This window comes from Vombatus ursinus, unplaced genomic scaffold (assembly GCF_900497805.2).
Source record: "Vombatus ursinus unplaced genomic scaffold, bare-nosed wombat genome assembly UNPS02014841.1, whole genome shotgun sequence".
Classification (NCBI taxonomy): domain Eukaryota; kingdom Metazoa; phylum Chordata; class Mammalia; order Diprotodontia; family Vombatidae; genus Vombatus; species Vombatus ursinus.
Genome location: NW_020954619.1, coordinates 20,939,807 through 20,955,661, shown reverse-complemented (window position 1 = coordinate 20,955,661; position 15,855 = coordinate 20,939,807).

The following is a 15,855-nucleotide window of genomic DNA, read 5'->3' as shown; positions in this document are numbered from 1 at the left end:
AGACTTTGGCTGATACTTTGCCCACTTTTTCCCCGCCAAAAGCCTGTTAATGAGATGGCAACACTCCAGATATGTTAAGGATGAATGCTGTATGGGTCTTTCTAGCAATGGCCAGTATAATGTTTGATGGGCTGAATGCCACTAAATAAATAGAAAAATTTGCTCAGGAGTTGGGGGTAGAGATTTAATGGGGACTAACAAGTATATAAATCATCAGGGAAATTCCTAGCTGAATACAAATTGTAATCTATCAAGATAATTCTTGTACATGGAAACAACCCTCATGATAGGAGACATAATTTTTCCTGAAAGGATGAAATTTTTAAGTGATTCAGAAAATAGCAAATACAGAAGTGCTTTAACAAATTAAAAGCACAATGTAAATACAATATATTATTATTTAAGTCTTTAGGTACTTCCTGAAGTGAATAAGCATCATGTGGATAATTAAGGATTATTTTTAAAAATTCTAATGAGAGGGAATAAGACTTTTTCTAAGAGCTGAAGAGAAAAACAAAATAAGATTTGGGTCTACTTGGGGGCTTAAATTGGTAGTAGCCATACCCTGCCCCCCAAACTCAAATAAAGCATATCTACTCAACTTTCATAGGCTCTCTAAAAAGGCACATAGGGAATATTGCATTACTCTTGTCTCTATACCCAAAGGATTAAATCCTGCTTTATGTCTTGTTGGCTTAATGTCTTTTGAGATATGACAGTCTATATCCATCTCATTTCCTAGTTTGTATTTATGCCTTTTTGGAGTTTTTAAAAAATTTTTTTTGATAGAAAGAAAAGTTATTTGTGGTCCCCATACTTTCTTTACCTGTCCATGTTTTCTTTGCTCATGTCTCTCATTTTTTACAGTACCTTACTGAATTCTGCTGATTAAAATTCCTCCGTTTCTACCAAATGAGAGGCTAAATTCTACTGATTCTACTACAAGGGATCATCAGACACACCAGTCTTTTGACATACATCTGTCTGCCATACCTAGTAATAACCAGGGGAAGGATTAAAGGAAGAAATTTCTCAATTGAAGCTCTCCGGCTGTAGAACTGTCAATCACTGGAGATCTGGCTGAACCGAGACATCAGGAATTTTAGGAGGAAATGTAATTTCAGGTGCAGCTGCCACGCCAGCAGTTCTTGAAATGTTTAGGAGTCCATGGAAGGGGGAGCAAGGGAATTTCTTGGGGATGGTTGCCTAAAATGTAAGACAATTTTACTTAAAGGCCCATAATTCAAACTTATATTTGTCTTGATGCAAGATAATTGTTTTGGATTCAGCTAGGTGGTGCAGTGCATACAGCACAAGACTTGGAGTTAGGAAGACCTGAGTTCAAATGCTGTCTCAGCCATTTACTAGCTGTGTCACACTGGGCCAGTCACTTGACTTTTATGTGCCTCATTTTCCACATCAATAAAATGGGGACAATCATAGTGTTTACCTGTCATCCTTAAAGTGCTATACAAATGCTATTATTATTATTACTACTATAACAAGTACATGATATTATAATAACTGCCCTAGGACATTCTTTCAAAGAGATTTTCATTAAAGATGAAGTCAAAAAATTTGTCCATTTCACCCCCAACTTTCCAAAGCTAGTACCTTCCCTTTGAGATTACTTTCCAGTTACACTGTGTATAGCTTATATGTGTATACATACACTCACACATAGCATTTTAGCTCTCCCTTAGAATGTGAGCTCCTTAGGGCGGAAAACGTATTTCTCCTCTTTGTGTGCCCAGCACTTAGCACAGTACCTGATATATGTTAAGTATTTAATAAATAAATGCATGTTGATTAACTGTCTTACTGATTTCTCACATGTGCATGTTATCCAGATATATACTTCGCTTTCAATTGTTTACATATTTCAGATTTCCTTCCAAACGCTCTACTCCGAAGTTGCATTGTGACATGGAGGTGATCCAAAGTTCTTAAAGCCAGTACCATGTGATATAAATGTGACTCCAAAGACAAACTGTTATCCTTTTTTTTTTTTTTTTTTAAAGAGGACTAGCCTAACAGCATGGAAATAGGCCACTGGGTGATGAATACTTTGGCCATGGCCATCTGTGAATGAAAACTACAAAGTGACCCTCCTTCCTATGTGGCTTCTGTGATGGTAGCAGAGTAGCAGAAAAAAGGGACAGAAGGTGCTAAGATTGTCTATATATTAACAGTTAGTACTCTAAATGCAAGATTCTTGTTTAGTGGATAAATCATTAAATAGCAATGACCCCATGTCTTTTTACTAACTGTTGCTCATGCCTACAATGTTCACTGTCCTTGTGTGAACCTGCTGGCTTCCTTCAAAATTCATTTCAAATTCTTCCTTCTGTAAGAGTCCTTTCCTGACATCCCTCCTTCCTATCCCCAAACAGAAGCTAGTGCCTTCCCTCTGAGCTTACCTCCAATTTATCCTATATATTTCTTGTATGTATGTAGTTTTTTGAATGCTGTCTACTCCATTAAATTTTTTTTGTTCTTTTTCCATTAAATTTTTAATCCCTTGGAGGGTAGAAAATTTTTTTTGGCCTTTCTTTGATTTCCAGGGTTTGGTACATAGTAAATGCTTGTTAACTTGGCTTGTTGATTGACAATGAGGAGCAGAATCAGATCAATATTGACAGTTTTACTCTAAATGAAACCAGAAAATGTAAAAATCTACAGCTAATTAAAGCATGACTCCCAAGTCTTTCTTAGGGAGATGGATAAAAGAGGTATTTGTGCAGGTAATATTTGTGCATCAAGAACCATAATTTCATGGAGTCTTTTGTCACCTCACCATGCAGTGATCATGATGAGCAAAAGCAAAAATAGAACCTTTGTTGCAGAGAATAAAGTAGACAAGCTCTATGAAGAACTCATCCAAATTCACCAAACCAAGCCAATGTATACTTGGATACTCAGTTACTTCAATACAGAGGTGAGCACAGAGAGGACTATGAAATATGTTGGAAAATGTGGCCCGAGATTAAGAAAGAAAAGAGGTCAATGACCTAGAGACTACTCAAAAGCCTGACACCTATATAATATGAATACTTTCCTCAAAGAGGAGAGCTGGCAGGTGCTAGGCATGGCAGGTGCAAAAGTTTATTGCAAAAAAGTGTACTTAATTATATCTTAACAGGTAGGTAACTACTAATTACTAATGTGAGTCACCTAAGGATTGGCTGTTTCTAGTAAGACTATCAATTTGTTGGAGGAAAAATCTAAACACCAAATTAGTAAAAAAAAAAAAAAGATTATAGATGAGAAAAGATTGTGTGTAGTTAACAATATTCTAAACCTGACCTGTTTACATAAGGTATCAATGCAAAAAAAATAATGAGAAAATAGTAAAGGAAAAAGATATTGAGATAACATCATTTTCTCTCAGAGTTCAACAACATAAAGCAGTTGCCACACAGAGGAAGTCAGAAGAATCCAGAATCTGATGAAGCCAGCAAACATGATCCAGAGAGACATAGCTGTTAAGGGCAACACTATTTTTACAACATAAATAATTTGAAAATATTTTACAGAAATGGATCATAGAAGAATATAAGTCATACTACTTCACAAAACAGCAAGGAGAAGGAAAGGTATGTCTTAAGAAAGTTTGGTGTGAGACTCAACTGAGGCCAGCCATTCCAAGTACAGTAAGATATGAAACTCAGGATGACCAACAGATAAAAATTAGAAGCAAACTAAAGTAGTTGAGGGCAGCTAGGCAGTACAATAGATATAGTACTAAGCCTGGAGTCAGGAAGACTCACCTTTGTGAGTTCAAATGTGACCTTAGATACTCGCTGTGTGACCCTGGGCAAGTCACTTAACCCTGTTTGACTTAGTTTCCTCATCTGTAAAATGAGCTAGAGAAAGAAATGGCAAACCATTCCATCATCTTTGCTAAGAAAACCCCCAGATGGGGTCACAAAGGGTTGGACATAACTGAAATGACTGAACAACAAAAAAAAAGTAGTTGAAGAAGTAAAAGCCACTGACCTAAACTGATAGAATTTTAAGAGCATTGAGGAATCAATTTCAAGATATATGAAAGGGAGGGAGACAGTAAACAATAAGAAAGGGAGTAGAACCATATATATATATATATATATATATACACGTGTATATATATATATACACATATATATGTATATATGTACATACTTACATATGCTTATTAAATTTCATTTTACTTGATTTGGCCCACAATTTTAGCCTGCTGAGATACCTTTTGGATCCCAATTCTCTCTTGCAACATGTTAGCTGCACCCCCAACTCTGTGTCATCAGCAAACTGATAAGCATACCAATTATAGATCCTTGAAGCACTAGACTAGAGATTATTACTGAGTTGTTTGCCAGATCTGAATTATTGTAGTGATCTGAGTTTTGTAAAAATGTTGATGATGGATAGTGGTTTATTGAGGCAGGTAAGTGGCACAATGTGTAGAGCACTGAACTTTGAGTAAGGAAGATCTGAATTCAAATCCAACCCCTCATACTTATTGGCTCCAAGATTCACTTAACTTCTGTCGGCCTAAGATTCCTCATATGTAAAACAATAGAACCTAACTCCCAAGATTGTTGTATCAATCTAACGAGATACTATTTGCCAAAGCACTTTGCTAATCTTAAAGCTCTATATCAAGGTTAGTTATTCTTATTCCTATAATTTAGTACATTTACACTTTAACAAGAGACAATGACCTTAACTTGTAGTAAAAATATGTCTATTTGGAATTTTAGTCTTAGTAACAGGTTTGTAGAGAAAATATTTTGTGTTTATTTTTCTCATCGTCCCTTTAAATTATATGACACAGATGCTTGCCTATTGTATCTATATTCGTCACAAATTCAAAGAATATAAAACCCAAAAAGGAACTCTCCCATGCCCTGCCATTTTACAGATAGGGAACTGAGGCTTAGAAATGAAGTGATTTGTTTAAGGTCATGCAGCTAGTTAGTGGCATGACTAACCAGAATCTAGGCCTACTTGTTTCTAATTCTGTTTTCTTTCCACTGTAAAAAGTTTGTTGGAATATAGTGATACTTTGATTAATGAATTTCCTACCAGTGAAGCTCAGTTAAATATTTTTTAAAAAACTTTACCATTTTTGATAAAGCATGCAAAGCATAGCTGTTATCCCCAGCAGTTCCAGGATCAAAGTATTAATCAAGCAATCAATTAACAAATATTTATTAACCACCTACTACATGCCAGGCACTGGAGATACAAAAGACAAAAGCCAAACAGTCCTTGTCTTATAATCTAGCTAGAGGCACAATTTGCATATATAAAGATACATATGAAATAGATGCAATGTAATTTTTCGGAGAAGATAATAGTAGTTGGAGGGGAATAGAAAAGGCAGCTAGGTGGTGCAGTAGATAGAGGACAAGGCCTGGAGTCAGAAAGACTTATCTTTGTGAGTTCAAATCTGGCCTCAGACACTCACTAGCTGTGTGACCCTAGGCAAGTCACTTAACCCTGTTTGCCTCAGTTCCTCAAATGAACTACAGAAGGAAAGGGCAAACCACTCCAGTATCTTTGCCAAGCAAAACCCAAATGGGGTCTTGATGAGTTGGACACGACTGAAGGACTGGGCAACAACTGCAACAAAGAAGATCGTACTTGGGCTGAGCCTTCAGGGAAGTTAGGCATTATGAGAGGCAGATGTGGAGAGTGAGTACATTCAATGGATGGGGGATAGCCCATGTATGAAAGATATAGCGCCATGGATGAGGAGCAGTAATGAGTAGTTTGGCTGGACCATGGTGTGCATGAAGGGGAATAATGTGTTATGACATTGGCAACATAGGTTGGGGCCAGCTTGTAAAGGGCCTTGAATGCCAGATGAAGTTTATATTTGTTCCTAGTGGTTGAAGTGATTTCCTGTAGCGTATCGAGAAGAGTTGAGACAGGGTTGTACCTACGCTTTAGGAAACTCATTTTGGCAACTTTGTGGAGGTTGGCTTGGAGAGGGAAGGACACCAATGAAGAAGATACTGTGACAATCCAGATGAGAGGCCTGAATTAGTTTTATAGCTGTGTGAATGGCAAGGCAAGAAGGAGATGGATAATAGAGAAATTGTGGAGGTAGAAATGGCAGATTTGGCAACCGAATGGATATATGGAACGAGTAAAGACTCCAGGCACTGCGGTCGTGAATTTGAGTCACTGGAAGGGTAATGGGAACTTTGATACCAAGAGTGAAGTATGGAAGAGGGATAGATTTGCATAGGAGATGAGACCAAGGTAGTGGTGGGGGTTGGGGTGGAGACAATTAAATTTGAAATTCCTGCCAGACATATAGTTGGAAGTGTCTAACAGTCAGTTGGTGTGTCAGAACTTGAACTCGGGAGAGAGCTGAGCTTGATTTTGGATTCATCTAAACAAAGATGATAATGGAGCCCAAGTGAGCCAATGCTGTCACCAAAAAGGAGAGTGTATCAAGAGAAGTAAGCCTAGGACAGACCCTTAGGGGAAAACATTCAAGTTATGGGCATCTGATTTTGATGATGATTTAGGAAAAGACAGTAAGAAAAGATCATATAAGTAGAAGAGAACCAATGAAGGGCAGTATTGCTGTAACTCCTAAGAGATAGCATCCAGGATAACAGGGTGGTCAAGTATCAAAAGCTACCGAGAGGTCAAGAAGGATGAAGACTGAGAAAAGACCATCAGATTGGACAATTAAGTGATTGTTGGTAACTTTGGAGAGAGCAATTTGAATGATGAAATAAGAAACCAGATTGCAAAGAGAGAGAGAGAGGAGGAAGGAGAGGTGATGAATATAGACAGTGCCCCACCCTGCTGCCAGGAGTTTGGTTGAGAAGAGAGATGTAGAATAAAAGCTTGAGGTGGTGGTGGGTCACATGAAGGTTTTTTTTTTTAAGGATGGAAGAGAGGAGTGAGTTTGTAGGCAGCAGAGAAGGACCTTTACATATATATATATATCATATACATATCTTACATATAAAGATTTTATATACATATTATACATTATATATGTTACATATATAACATGCAAGTTTTATATACATTAAATTTATATGAGTGTATCTTGAACCAAGATCTTCTAACTTCAGTTACATTGAAAAATATTTTATTCTGAACTTAATAAAACAAGCATTTCCATAACATTGTAGAAAAAAAGATGATTGTACATGAAACTGCAAATCTATCATGTACTACTTACTATTCCTTTTAAATATATAATAAAGTTATTATTTAACTTTTTCTTTCCTCTCTTTTCTTTTCTCCTTATACCCCCATTCCCACCCTAGAGATAGTTACTATTATGTATATATATGTAAAATCATTCTATACATACTTTTATTTATCAGTTCTTTCTCTGGATGCAGATAGCATCTGCCTTCATAGGACCTTTGTAGTTAATTTGGGTATTTATAATAGTCAAAATGACTTAGTTGTTCAAAGGTTTTGTTTTTTTTTTTTTGGTGAGGCAATCAGGGTTAAGTGACTTGCCCAGGACCACACAGCTAGTAAGTGTCAAGTGTCTTGGGTTCCCCTGACTCCAGGGCTGGCATTCTATCCACTGCGCCACCTCGCTGTCCCTCAAGGTTGTTCTTAAAACAATATTGCTATCACTTTATACAATGTTCTCTTGTTTCTGCTCATTTTGCTCTTCATTATTTCATGCAAGTCTATAATTGTTTTTGTAAGATCATTTATTATACCCCTGCAACCTTGAATTCAGAGCTGTTAATTTTCTTCTTGTAAATGTTTTCAGGGAGGACTACCTTAACTGGTAGCACCTTCAGTATTTTATCATAAGATTTTTAGATTTAGAGTTGAAAGTGACCTAAGAGATTACCTTGTCCAACCCCTTCATGCAGACTTTTAGTAAAAAAAAAAAGAAAGATGTAAGCTTTAACAAAATATTACAACTTCTTACTTGCTTTGCTCTTCCATCTATTCCCTTTTCTTGTGAAGTCAACATTTCTCACTTCTAATGCGGCTTTCTTTCTGTACCACTTTCTGTGAGTCTACTCATGCTTCCTTATACCATTCCTCTTTGTCCTACTTTATGATGCAGTAATATGACATTTTATGTCTAGATCACAATTCATTGAATTATTTCCCAAATATATATTGTCTACCATGTTTCACTTTTATAAATAAATCTGTGATACATATTGTTGTACACAAAGGGACTTCTTTCCTTTTCATTATCCTCCTGGCTGTGCTTCTTACTCTTCCAAAATTTACCACCGTGACTCAGCTGCCTTCTCACCTTGGGATTTTCCTCAGTGTCTGGGGCCTTCTTACACTGAAACCTCCCCTTACCGTCTTATCTCATCTCTGGTGAATTTCTTCTGGAGGGACTTTCATTTTGGGAATGAGCCCTGGCTGGTTATGTTTCATCCTTCTCTCAGCTGTGATTCTGACTCTTGGGTCTTTGACACCATCCCCCTCCTTGCAGGCATTTTTTCCCTTCACCTTCTGCTTTTCAGCTTTGTCTTCTAGGATTAGAATGTAAGCTCCTCTAGAGCAGGGACTGTCTTAGCATAGTTTCTGCCACGTAGTAAGTACTTAATAAATGCCTGTTGCCTGCCTGTGTGCCATAACATCCTTAGGATTTTTTGTCCCATTAATGGGATGACTAGATCAAAACGGAAGGTCAGATTTTCCTTCTCTCTCTATTCCGTATCTCCTTACTCCTTTTCTCTCCCTCTTCCTACTCCTTTTTTCCTTTCTCACTGTGCCTCGACCATTTGGATGGTTGAGGCTTTTGTCTTTCCTTCTTTGACCAAACACATTTCCTCTTTAAATGTAAGCTAATAATGAACTGAGCATCATATAAGGTTGTCACTTCAAAAGAGAGCATTGTCAGAGGAGAGATATAGGCACTAAACCAGCCTCTAACTCAATGGAAGCTTACCTCGGATATTTTTCAGTGCCAAACCTCACCATGTAACAGGCAGCAGAATTACTCAGGCCAGTGGCATTCAGCACGTGGAAGCCCTACCTCATACTGGTGTGGAATGATTTTTATAACAGTGTCATTGTGAAAAGGATGCCTCAGAACCACCAAGGGAACAGTATTCCATTGGCTGGATATTGTAGGGCTCTCTCTCTCTGGGATCCCACGCTTCTCACCATTTTGGAGATATTTGGCTCAGGTGGTGTTCCCACCACCCACGTATCTCTGTGGTCTCACCCTTCCTTTGTTTAAAGTTTCCATTTTCCCAGGACCAAGACTGACTTTGTCAAGAGAGGACCTCTCACAACATTTCCCTCCATCTTGGGAAAAGAGCCAAGGACAGGGCTTCTCCCACAGAAGTTCCAGAGCCCCAGGTAGAGAATCACTGAAGCAGTATGCCTCAGTTTTCTCACCAATGCTTTTCTGATTGCAAGTCTGATGAAATATCTTTGTTTTTTTATTTTACTCTGAACTATTCTCAAGTTGTGCTCGAAATTAGCAACCTCAGAGGAAAAGTTTGCTTTGAGGAAGAACACAAGTATATAATAATCTTTTTGGTGAAAGTGGAATTGATCCTATGGAGTTACAATGCTAAGCAATAACATGACAGAAACCCCATTAAATATTGCTAGCAATAGTTACTTTTAAGGAAAGAAAAACTTTTTCTTGACTAGCCCCCAACCCAAATAGCAAAATCAAAGTTGGCGCAAGGAAGCACAAACGTCCCCCGGGTATCAGAGGCTTCTGTAGTCATTTCTTCCATTGCCTAGGTGCAGCCAGCCTTCTGTTTATCCAGAAACACTGCAACATCTGTTGGAGAAAGAAAGACGTATGTGTGGCCTCCACGGCAAATGCACAGCCTCGCTGGCAGAGGAGTGTTGTGTGTATTCCATGACAGCTTTTTGGTTGTGTGTGAACACTTACAAATGCCCTGCATTGCCAAAAGAGAACAGGAATCACTGAGCTCCCAAAACATAGAAATTAAACTCAGATTTATGTGCCCCTTGCATCTCAAGAGCCCTTTGCAAGGGTTACAGATTCCAAAAATACCATCTGGGGTACTGCTTTCTAGGGATGTTACAGAAGTCACTGTGGTATATTATAAAAGTGGTTACAGATAAATGTCATCGGCCGCCTTTAAATGACCTTTAGAATCAAGATTTCCCATGGAAATGTAGTTTAGAAGAACTGACACCTTAATAAATCCTTTATACTTTGGCATCTAAGGGGAGTAGGTGGGTTCTTACTTCCCTGGAAGGAGAGAATCTGCCTGCCAGGCAGGTCTCAAAAACAAGAGGTGACATTGGATAAGGCCATTCTCATTTAGGGTCACATAAAACTGGGAAGCCTGAATGTAGTTCCAGGGCCTAGAGAATTATGGTGAGCAAAGGCATCTAGTCTCCTGGAACTATTGTAACATAGAAGGCATATTAGACTTGACAGAGATCTTAGACATCATCTAGTTTAACTCCCTGCTCATATTATAGATAAGCCACCTGAAGTCACTTGTAGTGGTTGGCAGCCCCTCCCTTGCTATTCTGTTCACTTAGGACACAGGCAGTCTCTAGGAAGGAGGAGGGGCATGGTCCTGAGTAAAGGTGCTACTCTTGGTTGATGGAACATCTCCTTCTAACTCCCTCTCCCCCACCCCTGGCCCACCAGGGTTTGAAGAGAAACCAATAGTAGATGGTGATGCTAGACCAAGGTTCATGTGATTGTCCCACCTGAGCCATAAACAAAAAAAAGCTTTCTGCAAGGTGCTTCTTTTTTTCAGTCTGTCAATAAGCATTTACTAAGTACTTACTATATGCCAGGCACTGTGTTAAGTGATGGGGATACAACGAGGGGCAAAAGAGAATATACTCTACAGTCTGGCCAAACTGGCAACTTTTCTCTGTTCCTTACAAACAGCACTCCATCTCCTGTCTCCTGCTTTTTTTATAGTGAACTTTCTGGTACTTTGACATTGTTAATTTTTTATTAATTTATTTTGAGTTATCAACAATCACTTCTATAAGATTTTTAAAAATTAATTTATTTTGATTTATCAACAATCACTTCCATATGCTTTTGAGTTTTAAATTTTTCTCCCCCTCCCTCCCCAAATTGGCTCACACTCTGATATAGGCTATACATATACATTCCTATTAAACATATTTTCACATTAGTCATGTTGTAAGGAAGAATTAGAAACAAATAGGAGGAAACACAAGAAAGAGGAAATAAAACAAAACAGAAGAAAAAAGAGCAAATAGTATGCTTCCATCTGCATTCAAACTCTATAGCATTTTCCATCATGAGAGTTTTGGAGATGTCTTAGATCCTTGCATTACTGAGAAGGGTTAAGTCTGTCAAAGTTAGTCATGGCACAACAAGGCTGTTATTGTGTACAACGTTCTCCCGGTTCTGCTCACTTCACTCGGCATCAGTCCATGCAAGGCTTTCCAGGTGTTTCTGAAGTCTGTCTGCTCAGCATTCCTTCTAGCACAATAGTATTCCATTACATTCATATACTGCATGATGCTTCTTGTGTAACTCACATACCTTCTGTCTTCTTGCTCATCTTTTGAAGCGGGATGGATTGTTTTGATTTCTCTCTGTTCACAGCCTTTTCTCACTCTTCATTGTCCTTGATGTTGATCTCTCAGTTCAGCTGCTACCTTCTCTACAAAGCCTTCCCTAATTTCCCCAGTTGCTAGTACTTCCTTCTCAAATTACATTCTATTTAATAAATATGTACATATGTATGTGTGTGTGTGTGTGTGTGTGTGCGTGTGTGTGATTTACCTGACTTCCTCAGTTAACTGTAAGTTCCTGGAGGGCAGAAAATATTTTTCCTTTTTGTCTTTGTATCCCCAGAACTCAGCATAGAATTTAGCGTATGTTTAATATATATATTTGTTGGACATTGTTCTATTTTAGGACAATGGTTAAATATTTTTCAGGTGATTTTTTTTCTCAACCATCCTTTTCAATATATGGTGCTCAAAGCAAATATGCTTATGACACCAGAGCTATAACTAGATATTCTTGTACCTGGTGCAAGTACAACAAAATATACTCTCTTCCAACGGCATCTGCTCACATAGTGTCTCTGTGTCACATTTTGGCAATTCTCACAATATTTTAAGTTTTTTCATTATTATTCTATCTGTTATGGTGATCTGTGATCAGTGATCTTTGATGTTACAATTGTAATTGCTTTGGGGCACCATACCATGTCCATATAATATGGAAAACTTAACCAATAAATGCGGTATGTGTTCTGACTGCTCCACCGGGAAAAAAATATACTTTCAAATCAACATTTTAAGACAAATTCAGTTGAGTGGCCACGGAGAGAGTGCAGACATTGCATACGAGACCATATATGAGGAAGGGTTTGTGTAGACCCCATTAATGTGGGGAGGCAAAGACTCCATGGGTGAATGTCTTAAAACACATGGAAGTTATTGCTAGAGAGGGAACAGAGTTGTACCTGGTTGTGGTAGAGTCCGCCGTAGGTATTGTTACTGGAGGTGGAGGAGAGAGGAAGTATGGTCATCTGGCAGCTTCCTATTTTAGTTAATTGTTTTTACTAACTAGTTGCTAAACTTAGTTGTGACCATAAGAGCTGGCCGCTTTCCAAATCTTAGCTTCCTAAACAAAGTTTCAGTTGTCCTGCCCCAGTTATGGTTCTGCATAATACTAAAATATCTGTAAAGATTACATTATGGTAACAATAAGGCCGAGTTTTTTGACTTTGACCTCTATACAGACCACTTAATTTCATCCAAAGGAAAAAAAAAAACAACAAACCTATGTTCCATGGACCTGTGACCTGAATTCATTCATTTCTCAGGAGAAGCAGGTTGGTGTTTTGCATAGATTGCTGTTCTCTGAGCCAGGAAGATGGGTTCAAGTCTTGTCTCTGACCTATACTGACTTATGGCCTGGACACTTAACCTCAGTTCTATGGGCAACTCACAAAGATGACAAATTCCATAGAAAATGCTGATCTACATTGGTTGAGTGAGTTCTCTTGTTCGGGGGATCCTTATAATAGTTAAGTCCCAAGTCCAGTCTTTACTTCCAGGTACTTTTTTTTTTTTTTTGAGCAAGAAAGCTGTATTATGGTGCTAATGGTTTTTTATTTTTAGGGGTGGGGTGGGGATGTGTGAGATGCTAAACTTGTTCTGCTTGAATTTATACATTAATTTCCCTCCAAATATGAAATTACACTTCCAGTTTGTTTTGGTTCATGATATTTTTTGGCCGTTAAAATTTCTGACTTGATTTAGTATGATAATATACAGATGGGAAAAACTGATTGGGACAAATCTGAAATTTTGGTTCTAATTTACCCACGTTTCCTGGTATAGAACAGCTCAAGTATGTGATTTGAAATGTGGCAAAACTGAAAAAGAGACCTTCTTTTCAAAGAGTAGGTAATAGTTTATTTACTTAAATAATTATTTCTCCCTCCCCCTTTTCTCTGGTATTTTTCACTCAAATAACGGAAATATGTAAACATCTGGCTGCCAAGATGGGTTGTCACAGGCCTGTTAGTAGTAACCCTCATCAATCTTTAGGACATTTTCATTTCTTCTTATCCTCATTTATTAATGAATACTGACTCACTCAAAGAGGCACAGCAATTAGAGGTGAAGTTAATTGTAATTTAATCTACTAACACTTCTTTCTTCCCTGTTTCCCAGTCAAATACTCTTATCTAGAACAGGCTGCCTAAAGCTGTGAAATTATTTTATATACTCAAAGTATATATACTTTGCAAAGTGTACACTTGACTTTGAAAATGAATAGAGAAAAGAAAGAAAATTGAGAACAGGAGAAGAGAATCAAAGTGGGTGGGAAGGTGACAAGTGTTATGGTTTTAGCCGAGGCTTTGTTCGAGGTATGAGCTATTGTTAAAAAAAAGTTTACCCATCCATAAAGTAAGTGATAGTTTGCATAGGTATGGTCAAGCCAGAGCCATAAGCAGGGTGGGGCAACTGGGGCTTTGCTCCCCCCAACCCAGGGTACCAGAATTTAGAGGGTTCTAAGAGTACTTATACTTCCTTAGGAGTTAGGAATAACTGAGTTTAACATCTATTTAGAAAGAATAACTCATTACAATTGGAAGTTTACAGTAGATGACATGCTTTCTTCCTTTTCACCCTGTAGGCCACATCCCAGGTGCTTTCGTTTCTTTTGTCTTGTCTTGTTTCCTCCTCTGTCAGTGACCTTCCCAGTAGTGGCCTTGGAGCGAGCTGTAGGTCTCTTTGATTTCCGTCTACCAAATAGTGCATCAGACTCTCTTCTCCCCCCATGGGACCTTGTGTTCCAGATTGTGGGTGTTTTCCTTTCCCACTTCCCACCGAATTGTCTCAAAAAGTTAATTTGAGGGCATCTTTCTATTTGCTCTGAAGTGTGATTTGCTCACCCTGGGAGCCAGACTTGTTAAGTTATGAATCAGATTCTAGCATATTATATTGGAAAACCCTGCTTTGGATGGGATAATACACAAACTATGACAGATTGAGTTTTAAAGGAGACCCCAAAAGCTGTTTCAGTAAATTGGAAATTTACTTATTTCAGAATTTGGAAACTCTTACTGTCAGGACAGACTTCCTTACACTTAGTCTAAATTCTTTATGCTTTAACTTTATGTTAGCTATTGTTAGCTATTTCCTTTTCTGACCTTTCCAAAGGAGATACAGAACAGCTGGTCACCATACTCAATCCAAAAATAAGAACTAGAGGCAGCATGGTGAAGGGAGACAGCTTCAGAGTCAGGATGACCTGGGTTCATGGTCATGATACATTCAGGCTATGTGACCCTAGGAATGTCATTGTATTTTTTAGTGTCCTAGGAAACTCTCTGAGTTTTACATTAGTGGCAAAATACTTGAAGAATGGCTCTTTATGACCTCTGAATATTCACTTCTTCATGCCAAAGAATTCAATTCTTTTTCTCCTTTCCCATTACATTTTATTTACTTAGTAATTTTCTGGTCCTCAATAAACTCTAAACATTTCTTAATTAGTTGGTTGGTTAGTTGATTAATTAACTCTTAAATAGAAGAGATAGGACCTGACCAGGGCTGTGTTGGAGCCTTTTTTTTTTGAAATACCTGCATTCTTTCTCCTCTTATCTAAATTTTTGTCATTCTTGAAGACGTGGGTCAATTTCTACCTCGTCTTATGTAGCTAGAAAATCCATTTAAGGACAGAAACAATCAACTGCGAGTGCAATGCTGCAATATTATTAAGGATGGAGAGGGGAAAATAGTCCCTGGAGTCAGGAACTATTAAGTATTCTAGGTGAAGGGTAATGGTGACCTGGATAATAATTAATAATAACAGTAGCATTGATACAATATTTTAAGGTTCTTCAAAGCAATTTACAAACACTATCTCATTTGATTTCCATGACAATCCTGGGAGGCCGCTATTATTATCTCCTTTTTACAGATGAGGAAATTGAAGCAAGCAGACCCTGGATTGCCCAGGGTCATGCAGTTAATAAATATCCGAGACTGGATTTGAACTCAGGTCTTCTTGACTCCAGATCCAGTGCTCTCTCCACTGTATCACCTAGCTGCCTATGTTAGTTGCCTGTACTAGAACTGGGACAGTCGGAGTGGAAATGAAGTAATTGATGAAAGAGAATTTTTTTTAATGGTTTGTGGTCATTTCCTTTCAAACACTGTTTCTATTTTGTCACTTGATCTATTCAGCTTGCATATCCACCAGAACAAAGTATTTTAAAAATAATCTTTTTGATAGCTTTTGTTTTTACATCACCTTCATTTCCTCATATATCTCCTTTCCCCAACCCAAGGAAGCTCAACCTTGTAAAACAAGCAGTTCAACAAAACCAACTGACACATCACTTGTGTCTTATGGTATATGCAATATTCCACCTA